Raw genomic sequence first — 23,479 nt, forward strand, 5'->3', positions numbered from 1 at the left:
GGTTTAGGCCTTCACATCTTAGAGATGTTTTCGTATCTCAGAGCCTCTCTTAAGGATAACTTTTGGTGGTGTATTAATGTCATGATTTTTCTTTGTTGATTAATGTAGCAATTCATCTTCTGTGCTATTTTTTTCTCTCATATAGAATAGGAGCAGTCCCCAAGGGAAAAAAGAAAACAACAAAATAAGCCAAATGCAATCCTAGTTACAAAGTTAGTACCATCTCAAACTCTGCATCTGCTTACTTTTAATAGGGAAACTATTAGAACATTTGGTCAAAGGTCAGGAAACAGCAGGGGCTACTTCGGAACTTCCCCGTAGTGAATTAATAGATTCAAATGGAAATGTGATTGGAAAATATGTTTTCTATCTCAAATAAAAACCACCTTACCAGGAAGTCTCATAAGAAACAAAAGTATACTACACTCTGGAACAAATAGCCCAACAAGTCTGATCTTGTATGCACTGAATTCAATGGGACTTATTCTAGTACGTTCCCTGGAAATATAAACAGATCGTGACTACCCTAACAAATTATAAGCAAAAATAAAACCTGTTTAGTGAAGAATCATTGTTTTAATAGAATACTTTACATTTGACTGATTTGCACAAACCATTCTAAGGCCTGTGGAAGAGAAATCTTCCCTAATCTGACAAAAAGCAAAAAAATCCCAGCTTTCCATGGGTCAGGATTCCCCTGGCACTGGCACCTTCAAGCACAGCCATAGGGTAGGGAAGTCCATTTGCTCAGCAAATAAAACAGCAAAATGCCTAGGTTTTGTTCTGAACCATAAATCACAGTCGTGACTTACATAAACTCTTAATTCTATTGAATTACACCCCAGTTTCCTCCAACTCCCAGAAGAATATGAATGGTGCTTTGAAAGCCTTCGCTATTGCATACCTGAGAGTCACAGCCCAGAACTTTACCTTCATACCTTCCTGGAGCTGTTGTGCAGGCAGAATCTTTTAGGAGCTTGCATATGTTAGTACAGGTGCCAGTAGCTGGCAGACTCCTTGATTTTTAATCATGTATACTTTTTTAAAATTTTGTCTCAGCAAGTTGATTTGCACATACCATTCAAATTATAAAAAGAGTCACAAGTATTCTTTACAAATGCCCTTAGTACTGTCTAACCTACCTGGCAATGTCAATAATGTTACATAAGGGTGATACAGCTACCTATTTGCCAACAGAAAATTCACTGGGCATTACTGTTCTGACACCAAATGGTGTCCAAAAGAGATTGTGCCTGTGGTCTTAGCAGGTGCTCTCTGTCCTATTCTTGGATGATGAAGATCTCTCTGGATCTGTTGTGCACATAAATGCACATTTATAAGACAGGCAGCTATAGATCCCATGGCAAACAGATACTAAGAAAAAAGCTTATGAAAAAAAAATGTGGAATAGAAAATAATTTCTGAGTATGCCATTGCCTTTTCAGTTACTGCCATCAGAAAACTTTTAATCGATATTTAATTTTTACTGATCTCAGACACACACAATAAGCAACACAGGACTGAAACCAGTTATGAATAGAAGTCAGACCTCTGTGGATTCACAGGTGTCTCCAGGGCTAGGCTAGAATTATATAAAAGGATGAAATCTGACTGCTTCCATTCTATCCAAACTAAATCCAGCAAAATACCAGCAATTGGCTCTTTAATGTCAAAGGAAAACATCAAGATGAGAGAACAGACATTCAGAATGACCATGCTTACATTGCTCACCAAAGGATGGATCCAGTGGCTGCATTCCTGAGGCAAGGTCTGTGTGATGGACAGATTCTGTGCAGTGACCTTTAGCTTCTTGATTCCTGGAAAGAGATACACAGGAAAGCCAGCTGACTCCTCCAACACCAATATCCCCTCCTCTTTACAACATCAAAGATTTAAAGTCCCTGTTCTCCCACAGATGAGAACTCGTCAGGGCTCAGCAGTGTCCCCAGAAACACCGTGGCAGAATACACCGTACCCCAGCCTGTACAGATGCAGCAGCCACTCCTGCAGCTGTGAGCCACACGAGAGGTTTATAGCAAGGGCAGCGTGTCCCTTGCCACAGTTAACCTTCTCATAAACGCTGCTGTCTGCTTCAGAGGAAAAAGCTACCCAAAGCAGGTTTTGCAAGGATTAAAGAATTCCCCTGCTTCACTTCCTCTGCTCCACTCCATCCTCCGCTTCCTCTCCTCCACCACGGGGCAGTAAAACTGCAGTCCTGTCACTCCTAACACCAATGTTTTCATGATCACTCTGCCTCTGTATGTTAGCTTGTCTCTTTGATGCTGTTGCCTGCTTTTCTCAATCATTTTACACCTTCTGACCAGTATATCAGCCAAATACAGCAATTTCTCCAGGTGGCACAAAACCAGACAAGGAGAAGGAAGATTTTATAACAAAGAGGAGGTTATGGTGTAAGTGCCGCTTAGATTATATATACATCAGGGAATCCAGGCATACACACCGACTGTACAGGAGACAAGCATGCCATTAACACTGCTGCTTGCACAACACTTTGACAGCCGTGCCTTCAGAAGCATTCAGCCCTTTGGTTGTTTATCCGGGGAGAGTGGGTGTGACATCACTTCAGGAAGTCAAAATAAGCCATTAGCCTTGCTGTGTTTTCACACCTGGAGAAACACTTTCTCTAAGGTCATAATGCCACCATAAGATTTGCTTAAAATTGGTCTAAGGGTGTGTGGGAAGCTGCAGGGAAAATGGGGTCACTAAATACAAGATGACTGTATTAGTCATTAACATTATTCTGTTTAGACAGAGTACCAAAGTATAACAACAGTGGTAAAAAGAGTAAAGTTAGTCCTGGGAGTGTTTACTGATGAACCAGCTCCTATAAACACAGAGCTTTTTCAGAACCTGTATATAATTTGTAATTTGTCCAAGTTTCTTACAAACAGATGGTTGTTCAAGTGCCTTAAATATTACAGCATTAGGGAAAAGTCACACATTGTATAAGAAACCTTGGACTGTACTTCACAGAAAACTTCTTTCCATTTATCAAGCTCCCGTCTTCCTCTTTTTGTGTGTGTGTGTGTGTTTGTTGTTGTTGTTTTGTTTTTGTTTATTTGTCTCCTGCCCTGGTATTCAGTAATTAATCATAGAATCACCGAATGGGTTGGGTTGGAAGGGACATGGCAGGGACACCTCCCACCACATCAGGTTGCTCAAAGCCCCATCCAAACTGACCTTAAAACACTTCCATGGATGGGGCATCCACAGCTTCTTTTGGCAAGCTGTTTCAATGCCTCACCACACTCTGAGTAAAGAATTTCTTCCTTATATGTAATCTAAATCTCCTCTCTTTTAGTTTAAAGCCATTACTCCTTGTCTTATCACTCCACTCCCTGTCAGAGTCCCTCCCCAGCTTTCCTGTAGGCCCCTTTTAGGTATTGGAAGGTTGTTATCAGGTCTCCCCAGAGCCTTCTATTCTCCGGGCTGAACAACCCCAACTCCTTCAGCCTGTCTTCGTAGGAGAGGTGCTCCAGCCCCTTGATCATCTTTGTAATCAAATATATTCAGCTCTTTGCGCCTCTAAGGAAGTTGACATGACGGAGAAAATGTACTGTAGTGATTCAACAGAATCAGAGAAATAGTGTGGTTATCCACCAGCACCTCATGGTTTTTCCAACATCTGTAGGAAATTCGTATTGTGGTTTTGTAACACAAATCTTTGGTGGCAATAGTGCCTTAAAGTAGTCCTGCTCAAGACTGTCAGTCACTTCTGCTCCTGGCACACTGCCCCAGGCCACTATGACAGACCATAACAAGGAACAAACTTTGGACAGAGAAACAAAAGATAACCCTTCTTGTCTCCCCAGAGTTGTTTCTCCAAGGTAGAACAACTTCATGATGTGGTTCACAGGACAGCTGGGCAAGCCCCTGTTCCAGTGCTCCTGCAAGAGCACGGACACGCTGCAGGTGCCTGGGCAGGACCGGGTGTGCAGTCTGGAGCCAGAGCAGGAAAACCTTTGCTGGTACTGACACTCAGGATGTCATTCTGTAAAACCTCAGCCTCTGGCTTGAGTTTGATTGTATTGGGCTTAAGTGGCAAGGTTTTAGTAGTGCAGCAGCTGCCCCCTGTCAGATCAGAGCCAGCTCCAGCCGACTCCAAAGGAACCCACCGCTGGCCAGGGCCAAGCCATGAGCGATGCTGGTTGGGCCTCTGGGAGGAAAGAATCAAGAAAGGGAAAAAACTGCTGTGCTACAGAAGCTGGGAGTGAGAAACGTGAGAGAAATGTGAGAGAACAGACACCAAGGTCCGTGCTGAAGACACCAAGGTCAGTGCAAAAGGAGGGGAAGGAGGTGCTCCAGGTGCCGGAGCAGATCTCCACGCTGCAGCCCGTGGAGGAGCCCCCGGTGGAGCAGGTGGATGTGGCCTGGAGGAGGCTGCGGCCCATGGAGAGCCCCCGCAGGAGCAGGCCCCGGGCCGGAGCTGCAGCCCGTGGAGAGGAGCCCACGCAGGAGCAGGGGGTCTGGGGGGAGCTGCCGCCCGTGGGGGACCCGTGCTGGAGCAGTTTGCTCCTGGGGGATGGACCCCGTGGTACGGAGCCGTGTGGGAGCAGTTCTTGAAGAGCTGCTGCCTGTGGGAAGCCCACACAGGCTCAGTTCAGGAAAGACGGCATCCCGTGGGAGGGACCCCACGTGGAGCAGGGGCAGAGAGTGACCGTGAAGGAGCAGCGGAGATGAAGAGTCAGGGACTGACCGCAGCCCCCATTCCACTGCACCGCTCACCAGGAGGAGATAAGAGACAGCTGGATGGGGACAAGGTGGTTTTAGTTTGCTTTTAGTTCTCACTGCTCTAGTCTGTTAGTAATAGTCAATAAATTACATTAATCTCCCTACATGAAGACTATTTTGTCTGTGACAGTAATTGGTGAGTGATCTCCCTCTCCTTATCTCAACCCATGAGACTTTTTTATCATATATTCTCCCCCTGTTCTCTTAAGGAGGGGGAGTGAGAGAGCGACATGGTAGAGCTGAGCTGTCTGTCAGTGTCAAACCACCACACCGATCACATGCAAGAGCTTACTGCAGGCCTTCTGCGGCCAAGTCATACACGTCACCGGCAGACCAACAAAACATCCCAACAGCTCCAAAACATCTTGGTGGTTTGCAGCTGTACCCCCAGGATTTACGGGAGCAGGTGCTGCCCACGAGACCAACATTGCTCTCAGGTCCCCAGGGCAGCCCACTTGTATTTCTATCAACCTATTCTTTCCCTCTCAAGTCCTCTGCTCTTTAAACACAGGTGTATACCCTGTTTTTACCCTGTTTTTCTGTTGTGGTTTAACCCGGCCGGCAGCTAAGCACCACACAGCCGTTCGCTCACCCTCCCCCCTCCCTCTCTGGGATGGGGGAGAGAAACGGGAAAGTGAAGCCTGTGGGTTGAGATAAAGACAGTTTATTAAGACAGGAAAATAATAATAATAATAATAATAATAATAATAATAGTATTACTAATAATAATGTGTATGAAACAAGTGATGCACAATGCAATTGCTCACCACCCGCTGACCGATGCCCAGCCTATCCCCGAGCAGCCGGCCCCCCGCCCCAGCCAGCCACCCCTATATATTGTTTAGCATGACGCCAGATGGTATGGAATACCCCTTTGGCCAGTTTGGGTCAGCTGTCCTGGGTCTGTCCCCTCCCAGCTCCTGCTGCACCCCCAGCCTGCTCGCTGGCAGGACAGAGCGAGAAGCCGAAAAGTCCTTGGCCTGGTGTAAGCACTGCTCTGCAACAATTAAAACATCAGCATGTTATCAGCGCTCTTCTCATCCTAATCCAAAACATAGCACCCTACCAGCTACTAGGAGGAAAATTAACTCTGTCCTAACTGAAACCAGGACATTTTCACATTTCCTCTTTTCCCCCTTTACTGATCTTTGGACTTCCACATGGTATGCAGATCCTGCCACATCTTCCAGCTCTCCTTTCTCAGCTTAGGCAAGCCAATCGACCACTCAGTGAGTCCCCATGTTCTGTTTCTCCCTCCAAGAAGTGAGTTGCAGATCAGATCTTAGGTATTTTTTGCTGATTCAAGCTCTGTTAATAGACAGGAAATCCATAAGAAGTTGCCTGGGTTTGCAAATTTGCCAGGAATGTTGCCACAATCACCACAACTCTCATTGTCTGTCTGCTGTGACACCTCTGCCTTCCACACATGCCTCTCAAAGCTGTGGAACCTCATAAACAGGATGTCCCCAGCTGATGTTGTCTTTTGGTCTTGTTCTTCTACCTCAGCCAGACTGGGAAAAGAATTTTCCATGTTTTGATCCTCTGGTGCAACACTAGGAAGCAGATGGATGACTGAACCCATGGTATTTCATTAATTAGTTGGTCAGTATATCTTACAAGATTGTACTGGAGCATTATCACAGCACTTCGCTCATCTTCTGCCGTAGTGTCTGCCATTTTCAATGCAGAGAATGGCGACTTCTGGTACTTGCCCCAAAATTCAACTTTTATACATATTGGTTTGCTGATGACTATTCTGGGGGCAATGAGAGAGTGTATGTAGGAGATACAGGTCGTGAAAATGGATTCCACCTATTATCCTTCACTTTGGCATTCAAGGGCCAAGTCCAAGGACATAAATAAATACCAAATTACTATTTAGCTAACAAAGTTAGCTAACAAATTAGCTAACAGCAATTAATTAGCAAATAATTAGCAATGTTAGCTAACAAATTTAGCTAACAAAGTTAGCTAAAAAGTAAGTGAGTTCTGTGAAGGTCTAGGTGCCTAAATTCCTCTGTGTGTCTTGGTCAAACATTTGGAGACAGACCGATGTTATTTTAGTCTACAAAAAGAATAAGAGGATAAGGCTACAAATGTAACTGATAGAGGAGAACAGGAAGGTAAGACTATGAGAGCAGAAAGGGAGTATAATTTGTAACTGTTTTCCTAAAAGCAAAGATGACTTGGAATGTGACATTCAAAGAAAAGAAATTAAAGAAATATTGGCACTGCTATGTCAAGAACTTCAAAGTTAAGAAATTATGTCTGCCTGGCCCATCTGCATATGAGCCAGTGGCAGTGGGAAGGGCACTGCAACCCCTGCTGACCCAGCATGGAGCTGCATGCCAGGGAGCTTTCCCAGATATCCCAGGGCACCAGATACCCACCAGTGTGGCTAACAAGGCCGCACCACTTTCCCTGTGGAGAGGTTGGAGGATGCACTAGAGAAAGTGAGTACTTGTTATGACGAGGCAGTGTCTAAGCTCATCGGGTCCCTAAACACACAGATGAGGGAGGACTCACTCCTCTTGGATTAACCTTAAACCTTAAACCCTAAATCACCTTAAACAACACTGAACTCACATCAGGATAAATGTAAAATGCAAATAAAAGTGCATTTGTTCATAATATCCAAAATAGACAGAATTTTATAGACTTCACAGACATTACTAAGAGAATCAGAAAATTCTTATTCTGGTATCCAGATGAATTGTTTTTAAATGGGATTAAAATACATTGCTCTTGACTGAGACCAGATGTTACAAACCACTTCAGATGATCATTAGTTTGGGATGACTGTTCCCTCTTTTTTTTTTTTTCTTTTTTTTTTTTTTTTAGTGCTGTACCACATTCTGCATGTATTTCATTAAATAAACTCCATGGAGTGTTTTTCACAGCCTGGTCGCAAACACCCAGTCTCTGTAAGGACACACTGAGACACTTTTCAGAGACATGAGGGTTAAAATAATAAAAAAGAAAGTCTTGCTTTCTCTTTTTCCCACCAACAACAGCCTTGAAGTCTCTTCACGTCACTCCTGTGCCTTTTCCCCTCTGCCATCTGGTCTGGCCCTCGGCTCCTCGGCATTCAAATTAAGTGGCTTCTTCCTCCCCACGGCTGAGACGAGCTGGGGCACAGGGAACCAGCTCACAGTTCCTTTGCCCTTATGAGTCAGAATGGACCAAGCCTACACAGTGTTGAGACCTTTAGAAATTTTTGATCTTCTATTTTAAGAAGCCAGTGCTGAACTACTTGTAAGTGCCCCAAATGTGGGACATTTTTCATTAGAAAAGCAACATGTTTGTTACAGACCCAAAGGCCACCCTGTCGCGAGTTTTTGAGGCCATGGTCTCATACACAGGGGCAAGATAACAACCGAAAGAAGAAAACATCAGAGCATTTTTAGCATTGCAAACAAACTCATTCTCAATCCCTAATGTGAACTTATTCCTTTTATTTATCTGCTACTTGGTTTAATGCACTGCTTTTAACTATTCTTAGTTTTATCCTCCTAATCTTAAGGAACGATTGACATTAAAGTATTCAGAGCAGGCTGTGCAATGCCTTTCATGAGGGGCCGGCTGAGGATTTTTACTTTATGGTTTACGCTACAAGCAAAGCTGTCCATTTTGCAGGGCTGCATAGTTTGGCAAGATATCTTGTGTTCCATGTAAAGCTGTGTGCAAAATGTACGGGATCTTGGATGTCTTTTCTGGCCAGGCTCTTGATGTCCTTAGTTAATAGTACGTCACGTGTCTTTGCACAGATATGCGTATAGACTGTACATGTTTCTGCTGAGGTACAATTGCTTTTGCTGTGTGGTCTGCAGAAAAGAACTGTTGAAGTTTGGCCTCGGTGCAAGTTGCTGTCACACTACTATGACAGTAAGTGGTCAGCTACACAGTCCTTTTTGACGTCAAAGTGGACGTCCCTAATACAATCCCTAATAACGTTCTCAAAAAAATAATAATAATCTGAAGCTATTTCCAGCCTTCAGCAGAGCCAGTTTACAGTACTTAAATAAGAGGAAGGTCAGACAGACTGCACTTGACACTGCTGGGAACTGACAGATGTTTTTGAGGAAAAATGAAAAAGGTCATCTAAAAAAGCAGCTAAAAGATTCCCAATTGTTTACTACATTGTTAATAAATTGAGGTTTCAAAAACACTCACAAAGGAGAACTGGGAATTACCCAACATTTTAGAAATTGTTATCCATCTATGTTCCTGTTCATATTTACAGTCAAATATACATCATGTAACAGATAGAAAAGAGTTATAGTATGTATCATTAGCCAGCAGCTCATTTTCAGCAATTGAATAAGAAATTAGAAGTGAAGAGGAATAGCACAAGAAACTGGCTGAAAGATCCAGTCAGGAGATAAGTAACTTAAATTCACAAGAGAACGTCGTTTCAACTTTTGTATTTAACATTAGACGGGTTTATCTAAACCACATCAGCAGTCACAGAAAAGAGCTGGGCTCTCTTCCAGGCCAGTTGGGCTTTACTTATCTGAAATACAGCTACAAACTTTCCTGGCTTATTAGTAATTCTATTCATAGTTTACTTGAGTTTTCCTCTGACACAGAGACATACACGGAATGAGCAGTTCATTGGGAATCGAACTGAAAGCCCTGAGGGGGTAAAAGGAGGAAGGTGAAGACATGGATGTAGTCGGAGCTGGTAGTTCAAGCACAGGGTAACAGTGGAGGTTAAAAGCAAGCTGCTGAGAGGGCAGAAAGATGTTCCACATAACATACATCAGATCTGTGCCACCCCCCCCACCAGCCAAGCGTGAGCTTCTGTTTTTTCCCAGGACTGTACAGAATTGAGCAAGAGGAAAACCCAAAGACATATCTTAACACTCCCTGTTTCAAGACAGAATCATGAATCCATTTGGATCTTAATGGATGTCTCTTTAGACTGCTCTTTCTATTGATGATGATGACAGAAAACCCTTCTGAGAATTATCTTCTAGCTTTTCATGGCCTTTAACCTCAGAATTTTTCCTAATGTCTAGTCACATCTTCCTTTATTGCAGTTGAAACTTACTGTTTCTATCCTACTTACTGTAGATACAGAGGAAAAAAAAGTTGTTTCCTGTCTTTGAATCAGTCCTTTATGCATTTGAAGGTCAGTACGTCTCCCCTTAATCTTCCTTTTTGATTAAACAACTCCAAAATGCTACTTTTTCCATCTTTCTCATAGCTTATGTACTCTAGAAGCCTTGTTGTTGTTCTTCTTCTCTGAATTATCTCCAAACAGACCACATCCTTCTTGAAGCCATGCTGCTCCAACTAGACATAGCTCTGCAGCTGAAAAGTGGAAAACCTTCGTATCCCGTGCAAGCTAAGCTCGTTGTTTATGTGAACGAGGATTTGCCACTTGCACAGAAGCAGTACTGCTGACGCATTTTCAAGTTTTCACAAACTCAGTCCTTTTTCTGCCACTTAACTATTGACTCTCCACTAAAACCTGTGATTGTCTGTTCCTTGTGTTTGATTCGATTTAAATTCATATCCTATTTTTATCAGACGATTTCTTCAATTTGTCAATACCATTTTGAATTCTACTTTTCTTTAATTTACTGAAAATATCATTGGACACAAGATGTACCCAAAAAGCACCTGATTTTTCCACTTCATGCATCCTATATTAGACTAATATACGTCATGTTTCCCTGATTTGTTTATCTGAACAGCATCAGAAGCCTCAGTAAAATCAAAACATCTGAAACCTACTCTTTCCTCCAAGCTCAGAAGGCCAGTTCCACAAAATCTTAGAAGCAAAGGACTGATCCACTCAGAAATAGTTTCATAATTTATTATAACTTAAATTAATCTGAAGTGGTTTAGTCTTCACTTCTTCCTTCCTACTTTCTTTTTCACTATCATGGGAAAAAAAGAAAAAAAAAAACATACAAAAGGGGGCCTGAGTGGTGGATACAGGCGTGTACTCAGCTCAGCTAAGAACAATTTTGCAGATGAAGTCACTGAAGTCAGCAGTATACAAGGGGGTAGCAGAAGAAAAATGGTTATAGAATTAAACTAGGATTGGTTTACTGCACCAATGCAGAATCTACTGGAAACTGATAGATTTCACAGCTAAACAGTAGATAACAAATGTTCAAGAGGAAATGGTGGAAAATCACACCAAAACTGCATGAAAATTGTTAGGTCAATGCTGAAAAATACTTCTAAATTGTAATCTAGAAGTGAGTTTAACAATTGGAGGACATCCTGTCATTTCCAGGAAAAGAGAAAAGCCTGTTTTATCTTGTTTACTTATTCCTGGCAAGAAAAAGTAAAATTGTATTTCTAAAACTGTTTTCAACTCAAATAGCCTGAGAATTATGACTAGATAACTCATTGGAAAAAAGGAGCCAAGTGTCTTTCTTAAATGAGAAAATGATTGGCTAGTTATGCCTGTTCTGAAAGTTGGTTTTAATGGCAGGATGGGATCTGTCTCAACTACCTATAAAAGTGCTTCAGTCCATACAGTTAAGTACATTAAGGCCAGTTTTCTTTTCATACAGACAACCATTCTGTAGCCTCCTACTGTCTTGACAACGAAATATTTCACTTTTCACCCATTGTATCTCATGAAATCATTAAAGAAGTTAATCAATTAAAAGATAACAGTTTGGGTACATGAGAATTACACAATCACCAAAGTGGGAGGCGATCCCTTGAGGTCATCTGCTCCAACCCCCTGCTCAGGGCAGGGCCAGCTTCAGAGTCAGCAAGTTGCTCGCGGCCTTGTTCAGTCAATTCCGAAACTCTGGTTCATGTTATTATTATTCCAGTAGTTCGCCATGAAAGCCTTGCTAGAGGAATACTGTTGCAGTTTGTCAGGTCGCTTGACTTCATCATGCATACTGCATGTGGTACGGCCTTGGTCCTCTCACACAGGATGTCACCAAACCCCACTACAGCAGCAACAGCACTCTATTTACCACATACTTTTTATACTTTATTCAAATAGGCCCTCCTAAGAGAAGTGCTGCCAGCATATTTGGCAAGAACTGAAATGGTTAAGTAGCCTCTCATTAATGCAAAGATTTCCTTCTCCTGTAGTATCTTCGTGCTTACAGAATCACCTATAAAAACCTTCCAAACTGTATGAGAACTACACCTTCCACACATTTTTATGGTATTATTTAGTAAAGAAAGAAACCTTTTGGGGACTAATACAGAGGAGGCAGGCAGGATTTGGCATCAGCAAGCTATTTGAGAAGTTTTTCGATTTTACACAGAGCAAAGAGAATTTGTCTGCAAAGTAACTGCTCTGCAGAGCTATGCAAATAGTCCCTGGGGGGCAAGAATACGTTCTGGAGCACCTCGCTGCTGGAATGGAAAGTATGAATGCCTCGGAATGCTGACAGAAGTACACGTAGGAGTGTAAAACAATTATATTTCACCTAGTGAAAGTCCACAGTCCTACTTGAGTTTCAATCACCTGACGTCAGCTAGTAGAAACAAGTCTAATACAGGCAGGTCTTCCTGTAGTATTCATGGCACTGCTGGAGGGAAGCGTGGGTAGACAACTGTTCTCGTTATCAACATTTCCATTCTCCTATTCATCTTCAAGAAACGGGCATCCCTTATAAACTGAGAGCGATCCTCCCACATTCTTCCCCATATGTTAGGGCATGCAGGGAAGTATCAGGATCAGAGCTCTTGGATTTAATTTCTTTAAATTATCTCTTCTCTTTCGATCTCTGTGCAGGAGGAAGAACCTGACGTGTGAGAAAAAATCGTAGCACTGGTGTATGTGTTTCTTGGAAAAAAAATATTAACTGAAACACACTTCAACTAATTGTACCACTATTTTCAGCCTACCTCTTTGATCCACTATAGAATTACAACAATAAGAAACCCTCCAAATCAAAAACAGAAAAAAAAATTGCAGAGCTAATTTCAACATGTAAAAGTCACGATTTTAATTTAGGCTTCTTAGAGAAATATTAAAAAATCAGTATGGTCTCATCACTGATCGTCTCTGTCATTACTCAAACTAAAAATATATCTATGCAGTGCAATGAAGCCTCCAGCTAGGCTTACCAAGACCCAGCTTCCTCCAAAGACGAAAATGAATGGGCTGATTCTGCTTCTTGCCCTCGCTGTTCCCAGGAACCTAGCTAGATGGATACACACTGGAACCAGCGAACTGCATTCTCTCCCTCTTTGCCATCTTACTGGCTGACAAAGTAGCCCTTCTTTCCACATTCATAACATCCTCATCACCACTGCAGTCATGTTAATCCTGAATTTGTATTTGCAGAGAGTCGTATCAGTCCTTTGCAGAGGCTTTCAGCCTTAAGGCTCCCTCGATACCTTGCAAGAATGAGATGCATTTTAGCTGCAGTTGAGAGGAGGGGAATGGAGAGAAACCCAGAGACTTAAAGCTAGACACAAGATGTGATAGCTGGGAAGTGGTTTGAGTTTCTGACAGTAGGTATCAGATGCACAGATACTGAATACCCCAGCTAAGGAAACGATAGGTTGCTAATATTTCAACTGAGGAAACATCTCATTAATAACCTTAGGAAAATAAACACTTAGCCTGACTACAAAAGAGAACTCTACTGTGTACATTCCAGTCCCTCAGCTTTTACCAGAAAGGAAACCTTTAATAGTTCAGCACAGGCATGATAACTGAAGGAGGCAACTTAATGACTCACTGTACATGTCGAGATCCCAAACAGAAGGGCATGTCCCCAGAGGAAACATCTGGAAAGATCAAGGGCTTTTTACCTCGTTTGGTTCTGGAAACCATAACTTTCCAAACCCAGTTTGTTCCCATAAATATGCAAAAGTCGTCTTGGTAGAAGACTAATTTTCCCAAGAAATAGGGTTTAATTGCAGTAGGTATGTTTATTCCCTTCACCAAATACAACATGTGAGCGATATGAAGAATCTTTCAGAGACAAACACATGCCAGGGAAATTTCTTTTATATCAGAATTACTTTATCTTATACATATATAAAAAAAAAAAAAGGTATTGTTTTCTGTACAGTGAAAATTGAAACCAAATTGATTTCGTTTTCTAAAACTCACAACCTACTTGTCAAATTACTGTCTCTCCTCTCAGGCTTAGATACATTTAAAAAGTGGTGGAAGAAACAGCAGGGAGCCTGCCGAATCTTTGAAGACTACCCGTGAAGCAAATGCAGACAAATTTCTCTGACTTCACAGTGTTCACTTTTCAAATTAAATTTAGTTCAGCACTGGCTTACAGCTGTCCCCAAATGTTGTTTCTACTATGCTGACCACTCTGCAAGTATTTTCTGTGACTAGATCCCATGTATTTTGCTAACGTTTCTCACAAATAGAACCATGACAATTTGGTTGTCCCTGCTGATAGGGAGCCCCAGGACATATCCAATGCCAGCTGGCACACCAGGGGAACACACTCACTACCTTCCTGGTCATATCAATGAGCATCGCTCTAGAAAAAAAAAAAAATTCTTACTGAAATAAAATATCTTGATAACAGCACCAGGGGCTGTCAGCAGAATGCAATGAACACCTGCCAGTTAGACCTGCTGCACACTGAGACCAGCTCAGACCAATTACACTCTTAAAATACCCCAATACTTCTAACATTAAACTTGTCATCTCTACTGTACACAGGGGAGAGGCATGCATCCAAAGGAGCAGGACAAAGTTCGGAAAAGAAGCAACTGTTCTAATGAGTGGGAAACTACGGGTTATTCAACTGTGTAACATAAGAACAACATTTCTGAAAAAGCAGCTTTCAAATATACAGTTGGAGTTCATTCGTGGAGTTGGCTACTTCCCCAAGCACTTGCTGTGTTCTGAGGAAAACATTATAGAATTATAAACTTACACTGTATTTAATAAATTAAAATGTTTAGACATAAGTCACTGTTTAATGCAGCAGTTGCTCAAAATATTGTTTACTTATAATCAATATATTTTATAATTAAAGAAAGGTATCCAATTTATCAGTAAACATTGCCTTCCAGGAAAAGACAGTAAAGTTTATCTTTTCCTGTTCATTGATCCTTGTTGTTACTATTGGCTTGTCTGAAACTGTTAGTAGCATAAATCATCCCCCTCTTCAAAATCACATATTAGTCTTGAATACACTCGGCATGTGGGCTAATTTAACACGTTCATGAAAAAAAAGAAATTTACCATGGTGCTGGCAGGCATGTTTCCATTGCACCTTGGGCACAAGCTGAAGGGCATGTCCCGGTACCATTCAGTCCATCACTGTTATGTGCAAACGAGGAGAAAGACTGTGAAATGTAGCTGAAAGGCAAGAGGCAACGAATCCACTAAGAGGCCATGGTAAAAGTGGCACCCAGCTGCAGAAGTGCTTTTTCATTATCTCAGGGGTAAGTGACTTCGGGAAACAATTCATACCTGCCTTTAACTAATACATTTGCTCCTATGAGGGAACAGGGAAGAGCACTTACACAGTCAGATGGCTGCACTGGATGTTAATTGCTGTAGTTTCCATTGCCCATGTTGGAAGGGGCTTAAAATACCCTGAACCAGTGCCTGTTCTCTCACCTATTGCTCCCAGCTGGCTTCCAGAATGGAAACAGGAAGTCAAAGAGGTGCCAAAAGATGGGCCAGAAAAATTAGCTGCTTGAATGGTCCATAGTGCAGCTCAGAAGCACTGGCCTGACACGTCTCCCTAATGCTTAAACAAGTCCCAGTACTTGACCACTTGATTTACCATTTATTTTCTGGTGTACACTTGCTGAGTATTCTACAGAGAGGTGGGGCTAAAAAACAAAACCCCGTTAAAGTCAGTGAGAGTTTCACCACGTGCCTCCAACTGGAACAGAGCACTGCCCAGAGGGATCTTTGGGAGTGACTTTCTCAAGACCATTTTAAGGGCAACTTGTGTGTCATATTTATCGATTAGCTATATTTCAAAAGTCTCAGGAAATGATTGAAAAACTGTTTGCTAGGGCCAGCTGTGGCCCTTTTAGAAGAGGAAGCAATATACTTGTTTTACCCTCAGAAGGACTTTGGAGGTCGAGTGCTCGTATGTCTTCCATAGAATGCCCTGAGTTTTTCTTGCAGGCAACTGAAACATTTCCAAGATACACACACCCCTCACTGTTCATGGCTTCCTTGGAAGTACAGCTTTTGAAAAAAAAACACTATTTAATTAAAAAAAAATACCGTCTTCCGTGAAGACAATGTTCACCTATTACTAGTGGCACAATTTTAGTGGTGTACTAGTGGTACAGTAAATGTTGTAATTTTTAACCCTACCTGGGAAAGCAAGTCAGACAGATCCCCAGTTAGAAGGACAGCTTCCTAGAGAGGACGTGCTCAGGCAGACATCGTACCAAACCCAGCTGAAGGAGTGAACAGGTCAGGTTTCAGGCAGAGCTCAGGAAAGACTGCATTCTTCTCTTCTTCCAAAAGGCATGCATTTAGACCCACAGACTGTAAGAAACCTGTTCCTCTCCAGTTTGTTCCTGGCCTTCTAAAGAGTCTGAGAATGACTTAAATTGATGGAGAGATTCAGATCTTTAACAAGAGAGGAAAGAAGCAGCCCAGCTGAGACACACAGATAACTGGGTGTTCATCATTTGGCTGAGCACAGTTCTGACAATATAACATATTCTCCAAACATACCTGCTGCACATCTTACGGCAGCTCTGCTGCCACTGCGCCTGCCTGAATACACTTTTGTGGTAACTCTGGTCATGGAAGAGGCCCATGTAATTCAAAGACACTATGTTAAATAAGGGATTGAAAGTATCTGGGAATAGCACTGTACAGAAAGGCATTTCTGCTATGGGTTTCTCTGAATTAGCGTTGGTTTTGATATGGCCAGGAATGTGTGAGGTCAGCTTTATCTGAAACTTGTCAGCCATCCAGATGTGAAGCCTGAATCCAAGCTGCAGCTGACTACTCCATTTCCTCCGAAGCTAAAATATTTCTTAATTACAGTCATTTTATTTTGGTCTAAACAAATACCATAAAAGTTAATAAACTGCTTCCTTATGAATCTCAAGAAAGAATATGTATGCTCATGTCATTCTTTGCCCTCCTCTGTACAAGTGCAGTGTTTGGTAGTGGACAGATTGAAGTCTCTTCAGGATCCAGGATTTGAATCCAACATTCAATCATTTTTGATCTCTGACTGTTTAAGGTGTGTGCTCTCACCAGCGCCACTGAGATCATTAGACTACATAATCTGACCTCTATATATCACTGGCCATACATTTCACTCAGCTAGAGGTCCGAAACGTTTGGTCAGCACCAAAGACAACCCCTAAAATACATACAGAGAACAGGAGAAATCAGGGGTGGTGACTGTTGCTTGGCACTAGGCAGCTGCAGGGGTAGGCAGATAGCGCCAGGGTCTCTCAGGGCACAGGGGAGGCTGAATGAAAGGAGAGAAAAGAGGGGAACAAAAAGAAAGATAACTTTGTCTTCATCCAAAATAGACTCTACTATTACTTGTCTCATTCTCCTCTTACAGCCCTCCCAAAACGTTCTTTCCCTCTCTCAGCTTCCTATTTTAATTAGTGTTTTTTTTCTCAGCTTTCATCCCAAACCCCACTTCCCTGCTCTCAGATCCTCCTTCCCTTTTTCCTCTTCTGCTGACCTTTTTTTTTGTTGCTGTTATTGTTGTTAGTGTTAAATAAACAAACAAACAAACAAACAAACTTGGAAGCCTCCAGCATTCTCTGGGTAGGAAACTCAAGTTGGCCTACCTAACTAAAAAGAGTTTGGCTGCCTCTGTCAACCAGGTTTCACAGCATATAAAGACCTGATAAATGTGAGACTTGGAAGTCAAACATTCATATCTACATTTTCATAACAGATCCTAAAAATAGTAACAGAAGTTGTTATTAGGCTTCCACAGCAGAGTCGTTCCCTAATTTCCTATAATTATAGCTAAGCCTCATGCAGAGAGGGTATAATTAGAAAAATAAAGATGTCTGTCAGAGCATTCACTTGGTGGAACTAAAATTGTAGTTTTAAGTGAGATGGTTGTGATTTCTGAAAATTACAAGCATCACTTCTTGTAACAGGAATATGACATGAAAATCATTATTATATAGTAATATCGGGTCAGTTCTATATTGGAAATTAGCTTTTTCTGGAATGCAGAAACAAGAGACATTGCTGCTCAGCCTATTCCCTGTCAACGTCAGCAGAAACTGAAACTGACTTCAGGCAGAGCTGGTACAAACCCTCCAACAGAAAGAAATCCATTGATATGAGTAGGCCCCTCTCCAATCTGTGCAGAAATGAATTTGTGCTTTTTTGTATCAACTAGAAAAAAATGGCATTTTGTAAATATATTTGTTTTCATACTCCTGCCTTCCCATGTATAATTAATCACCCCCTTTATTTTTCAAAGGAAGAAATAGCACATGGGAGAAAGAATTTGAGCAATCTGGTCTGGGGGGGTTGGAATTAGATGGGCTTTAAGGTGCCTTCCAACCCAAACCATCCTGTGATTCTATGAATTTGGATCTTGAGATGGACTCTACCGTAGTATATCTAGTCAGGCTGGTACTCATCTTTAATCAAATTATTTCACATTACTCCTGAAAAACCTCAAAACGACTGAAAATTCTTTGGAGTCCCACTTCACTGTCAGAAGTGTCATGTGAAATTGTCCAATTTGAAAGTAAAAATGTCTATTAGACATTCCTCACAGAGTCTTGGCTATAAGAGTTTACAAGGATAAATCTCAGCAACAGTGATAACTTGCACAAATTAGGAAACTACCCATGCGATAAAGGAGTGATATCAGCTCCCACACACTGACAGCCTCTTCCTTCCCTCCCATACAGACGTTTATTCAATTAATTAATCTGCCACCTTCATAGCTCCTTCACCACTGAAAAAATATTCCTATCACCCATAGCCCACAAATATCTGGAAGCTCTTTGTGCTGGTGGGATTGTGAAATCCCAGAAATGGCACAGCTGATAGAAAACAAACATCATATGAAGAAGAAGAACAAAAAAAAAAAAAAAAAAGCTAGAGCTTAAAACATCCTGCTGGAGAAAAAAAAATAATATTAATAAAAGAAAAAACACAAACCTGCACGTCAAAATTATGCAGAAGAAGAAGTGAGTTACAGGCATCAAGAAAACTCGGTCAGTCCAGCTGTATAAGGCAGAGCAACTCAATGAGGCAGAGTTGACTAAGGCATGGCTGGTTGACCTTCATCTATGAAGCAGACTGCAGTTTAGTTCAACCTGCATTTAAACGTCTGCCACCATTCTCTCACATGTTATCAGGACCCTCCAGAAACTCTTGCAGATCTAAGGACAACAAAAGCTCAAATGAAAGCAGGCGCATTAGCTGCACACAATTAAAAAGGAATGAGCAGCTATCATCCTAACCAAAACCACTGTGTTAGCAGATCCTAAAGGATCCTACCCTGAAGCCCCACTACAGCTATCCCCACAGATACGGCAGAGAGCACTGGCTCCCATTTCTGTCTCTGCAGACACTACAGTTTCTAGCAGTTAATACCATTTTCCAGGCTCTGTTTGCTTGAAGCATGCTTCTAAGCCAAAACCCCACCCTAATCGTAGAGCTCGCTTTTGCTTCGTCCCCGAATTAAACATGATCTTTGGGGGGGGGGGCATAGGAGCTCTCTCTCGCTGTTACCAGAGACATTTCCTGAAGAAACGGCAAGCCCCCTTTCTAGACTGCTTTCTCAAACCCCAGTTCTAGCCCCAAAACTGAAGGTTTAAGCACTGTGTGGAACCCCAGCCAGCTGCAGAAAACAGCACGAGACGTTTGCTTTCAGAGATCCCAGTGTCCCCTCTCTCCTCACAGATGTTACAGGATCCAGCAACAAACTTTACTCTCGTAGCCCTACTTGCTCAAACATTGACGCTGAACCCAGCTTTGTATATATGGCAGCTACCCCAGCATTTCCAAGAAACAAGCATGAAGTATGTGTTCCCAGGTGCTTGGGGTCCCGCTCCACCTCTGGCCTGACAAGACCCAGGAACAAAGCATCCCCTACAGGCCTCAGCTCCTTCGGCCTTCCTTCTTAACGCCCACCCTAGTTTACCCATCTCCATAACCGGAGATTAGGCACTTCAGTCGTTACCAGACCTAAATAAAATACATCCTGAGGCAGTCAGTCAGCTCTTCATTTCCAGAGTTTCCAGCAGCAAACCTTCCTGACCACCTCCTGCATCAAACAGGAGCCTAATCCCAAACAACACTACCTCTCTCAAGCACGGGTATCCCGGCCAGCAGCTGGCCTCAGCATAAACTCCACTTCTCCTTTGGTATGTGGTTGAAGCTGGTCTTTACAGGCAATACAGGCTTCCTTTTCATGCAAGCAAGAGAGACTGGTGGGGGAGAAGCTATCCCAGTACGACCTGGGCAGGGCTGCCTCCTCAGGCCCACTTAATGCAGCAGGTCCAACTGCCAAGGGCGCACTTCCAGAGAGAACAGATGGGGCAGGAAAGGGGCCAGCCCGTATGGTAACGTCAATGTTAATTTTAGTCAAATGATATAAACACGGTAATCTGTTCATGGAAAGAGGGAGAAAGAAATGCTCTTCAGAATTCCTGTGACTATAATTTCACTTCCTCGTTTTGAGGTATACATCGCTGATTACGTTTTCCAATTACATTCACTGAGCCAAGCCTTTGTGCTGCACTTTAAGGAAAATCAAAGATGATGCATGTTATGAAACTTCCTGTCAAATAAAATAAAAAGGAAAAAAAAAATCATTTCTGAGTGTCTTTTTAAAGGGAATTTGTACTACTCTTTCTTTACCTGTCTTAGCTGGAATGGCAAGAATAACTTCATAAATCTCTCCTGATGTTTTCAGGGGAGAAGTTGTAAAACACTTCCTTCAATGGATTTTGCTCTCAGTAAATTTAGCTGCCAGTACGTTAATTCTCAGTATGTTAGCAATTCTCAAACCATGAAATCCATTCTATGCCTGATCTAGAACTGTCTCAAAGGTGCCTTTGTTTCTTATCTTTTGGAATACTCCTTGACTTATCTACAGCTCCAGACCTAAAAATAAAGCCCTAATCAGCATTTTTTTAACAACTGAAACCTAAAACCAATGTAACCAAAAATGTGAATAGTTTCAGTAGTTTCATCCAAAAAAAGACAAGCAGTAAGAATGCCTTTTGGAGAGCAAGAAAGCAGTTAAGAGTCCCAAAATCACTAAAAAAAAAAAAAAAAAGAGCGAGTGCTTGGATTCCAGGTTTTCATATTATTTGGTTTCAGTGTTAACAGTTACTCACAGTAACAACATTGATTTATTTTCTTGAAGGAAAAACCCTTGTTTCATATCAACTCCAAATTAAATATTTGGGTTATGAACATGTTATCAGACCGAAAAATCCACTAAGTGAGGTACAATAGGCAAAATCAATTATTGCTGAAAAAACAGATTGTGTTGGATTTTCCAGTGTCATTGGCTGATCTTGCAAATGATAAGACTTCTTCCTACCCTGTTACTCATATTTATAACAGTTTAATAATTTTGTAGTCTGCTTGGCTTCCTTCCTTTCTTCCTTGCTAAAACTGATTGTTCATGCCTGAGTTTGTCACTTCCATCCTTCCTGAAACCAGTAGTGAAACCAAGTGTTGCTCTAAATCATGGGTTTTAATTTTCCTTTTTTCATTTCTGTTTTAATGCTAATTTTTAATTGTTTGAGTTCAAGATTGGGTCAATCTAAGCCAAACTACTCAAGGAGCTTCAAATATAGCATGAACCTCTCTCAGCAAACTGGGTATTGGTGCTTCTACATCCAGACACCAATTAAATCTTTCAGTGCATTTTTTTTTCCCTGAGTATACAAGAGGGAATTTTGGAAAGCATTTGCAAAGGCTGATAAGCAACCTCACAAAGTTGCTGTCATAGACTCCTTTAAAGGGGCTTATTCAGAGCAGGAGCCTTGCAGGTGATCTGAAGTATCCCCTATAGAAACTGTGTCCCCTTGTCTAGAGAAGGAGCACTGTGCATAAAAAGAAAATGGTCTTTGTGACTAACCCCTTGAAGCTGGATTCCTGTGAAAGTAACAGGCAAGAGAACCTTTTTTTTTTTTTTTTAATATCCAGAAGCAGGTTTAAGATGTCCATGTCACATGCGAAACAATTCCACAAAGGAAGTTTTAACTGCTGAACCCAGGTAAACTGACCCCCACAAATCCTCCTTGTACTTAGCATTCGCAAAGTTTAATTAATATCCTAGGACACAAAGGCTTCTAATTTACATGCAAAAGAGAGTCATCCAGCACCACACAAATGAACTACATCACAAAAAAATCTGAGCCCATACTTTGGTTTAAAGACTAGGATACCAAGAAAGGCAGTTTGATGAAAATCTTTCCTAAAGAAAAAAGTTACTGTTTATTAAGGAACTCTTTATTTACTATGTGAACTGCTCTCAGAAGCATTTTTGAGCAATTTTGCTCAAAGCAGAGAAGTGCCACAAAAAGGCAATTGTATGGAAGTCTACAACATGGAACAAAATACATTGCCACTGGGGAGAAAAAAAAAAAAAAAAAGAAAGAAAAAGAAAGAAAAGAAATGAAAGAAAGAAAAGAAAAAAAATAGCCATTTTTCAACCTCCTGACTCCAGGACTGGGAGCAGGAGAGGCATGCTAGCTATGAATGTCATAAAGGCTCCATGTTATTAATTATTTGTAATGCTATTAAAGCCAGATGGCTGTACAATAGGATGTCTCTTTTCCCTTTCTTTGTTACAGCCACCAAAGTTTCTCATTTGATCTCTCCCTCCACCTACTTCATTTGTTCCCATTATTCCCTCCTGAGCATGTCCCTTGATCTCTTTCATGCGTCATTGCATCAATTCCTGTTTCCTCCTAGTTCTTTACGGATATTTCCCCTGAAAACTGCAACATACCTTCAGTTCTCCAGCATGAACAAAACCCAAACATCTCCCAGGCTTCCTTCTGCCTTCACCTCTAAAGGTTTGTTAAACAAACACCAGCTGGAAGCAATTTCTGCCATCCTACCTTTTTGCCTCTCCCCGCACTCAGCAGAAGCTCCTCCCAGGCTATAAGCAACCTGAGAACTAACCTTTAATTCTTACACTTCTGAGTGTCCACTGTTTTCCAAGCTGTATCATGAGTACATGGTCCTTCCAGCTTCTCCATATAGCCCTTGTTTCTAGTAGATCAGGAGCATTACAAACTCAGCTCCCATCCCTAGACAGCTTACAGATCTGCCACTGAACACCAGGTCCTTTTGTCCTAGCTACCACTTCTGTGTGTCAAGCATACCCTCGTACATGTTAAGATGACGTCTCAAACCTAGGAGAATTTTAAATGGGCTTAATTCCCTTCCAAATATCTGTCAGCTTTTTTTCTTAGTCACTATATCTAAAATGCATCACCATTAACAAAGCATTTAGGACACCATTTCTGACCTTGGACAGCCTTTAAGTCCTCATTTTGAGGCTATGTCTAAGTCTTACCAATTCTTTTTGTACATCACCAAGAAATATCCTCCCTTAACCTTTTACATATCTAGGACTTGCTCTTTAGTGAGTCATTCCTAGGCATTGCATTAATACTGGCAGTAATAATAACAAACAAAATGCAAACCCGAAGATTTGTAAGCTGGAAAATAAGTCGACTGAAGACATTATTCACAAGATATAGCTCTGCTCATTGAGACTGAACTAAGGTTAATTCCTTTGCATTAAGGTAAACTGTTCTGGTGGTTGGGTGTTTTGTGGTTGGGGCT

General features: G+C 41.7%; 2 long non-coding RNA genes across 2 annotated transcripts in view; both read right to left on the minus strand.

Moving 5' to 3' along the window:
* The window catches only part of LOC310902857, a 78,799-nt gene that overhangs the window by 37,980 nt on the left and 17,340 nt on the right, over positions 1-23,479 (minus strand). Inside the window, exon 2 of the long non-coding RNA XR_014587039.1 lies at positions 1,723-1,817. This is a non-coding gene — a long non-coding RNA (uncharacterized lncRNA). The remainder of the gene's footprint in view (positions 1-1,722; positions 1,818-23,479) is intronic.
* On the minus strand, positions 13,536-22,685 carry LOC310902859. Its single transcript, XR_014587045.1, has 6 exons — positions 22,635-22,685; positions 18,818-19,041; positions 17,041-17,138; positions 16,016-16,101; positions 14,918-15,034; positions 13,536-14,574 (listed from the first exon to the last, which is right to left on the minus strand). It is a non-coding gene; the product is annotated as an uncharacterized lncRNA (long non-coding RNA).

Source organism: Anser anser (assembly GCF_964211835.1).
Source record: "Anser anser genome assembly, chromosome: 7".
Taxonomy (NCBI): Eukaryota; Metazoa; Chordata; class Aves; order Anseriformes; family Anatidae; genus Anser; species Anser anser.